Genomic DNA, 1281 nt, shown 5'->3' with positions numbered 1-1281 from the left:
GTAAGTAGTATAAATTTTTTAATATCATTTTAATAGTTTACTTTTTTTTTAAAAAGTTTACCTCTTAACAATGTGATTTGTTGTAGGAAATTCTAATATTTTAAAATGACTTAATTAGCCCACAATAATAATATGTTTTTGTTAGGTAGCGTTTGGTGGAGAGACAGAGATGGAAAGACTGAGACTGAGAGACAGAGACTAAGAGATAGAGATTGAAATAAATTTCAATATTCTGTTTAGTGCAAAATGAGAGATAGAAATTGAAACAAGAATGAAACTCTAATTTAATTTGCACAACGGTTAAAATTAGAATTAATTAATTGAAATGAGGGTATTTTAGGTATAAAATATTATTAAAGTTTCAGTCTCCATCTCTAAAAATTTTAGTCCCTTGTGTCTTTACTTTTTGGAGGTACTGAAATACTAAAATTTTGGAGACAGTGACAGAAATTTTAGTACCAATCTCTGAACCAACAAATATAATACTGAGTCTCAATCTCTCTATCTCTGTCTCAGTACCTCAAAATAAACGCTACCGAACAGAACCATGATTATTTTGGGCTGAAGGGGGAAAAGCACAATCTTGATCCACATTAGCATATCCTAACCGGTGGTTAATGGTTTTGGTCATAATCCAAATCGGTGGTTAGGTTGCATTGTTGCTATTTAATATTAGCGCACCCAACAAAATAAAAGAAGCTTTTACTCTGTTAATGGCAATCAGTACATGGCCAAAAAATCAAGTTGGGAACCTAAGCATTGGGTCCTCAAAAACGCTTGCTGAAGTGAATAGAGGAAATGAATAAGAGAAAGTGGCTCTCTTGACCAAAAAAAAAAAAAAGAAAGAAAAACAAAAAACAGAAAGAAAATTGCTCTTTGAGCAAAAACAAATGGCTGAGTTTGAACCCCAAAAGAAACCCCCCAAAAACAAATAGAGAAAACAGTTGAGGCTTGTGTAGGTATTTCCCTCTTAAAATAAATAAAATAATTTTTTTGTCTTAAAATTTTAATACATTTCGATTTGTTTTTAAAACTGCTTAAACATATTTTAATTATACAATTGAGCATTAAGATTGTTAATAGAGATATTAATGTGACAATGTATATTAACGTGTCATATTGTATATTGTCTAATCTAAGAATATAATTAAAACATATTGAAGTGACAGAAATATAATTAGACTACACTTTAAAAATAAAATCGATATAAAGTATAAATATTAAGTACGAAAACATTATTTAGTCAATAAATATTTTTATAAATAAAAATTATAATGATAA

The sequence above is a fragment of the Arachis ipaensis genome, chromosome B01, assembly GCF_000816755.2.
Source record: "Arachis ipaensis cultivar K30076 chromosome B01, Araip1.1, whole genome shotgun sequence".
Taxonomy (NCBI): Eukaryota; Viridiplantae; Streptophyta; class Magnoliopsida; order Fabales; family Fabaceae; genus Arachis; species Arachis ipaensis.
Note: the sequence above shows the minus strand (reverse complement) of the source record.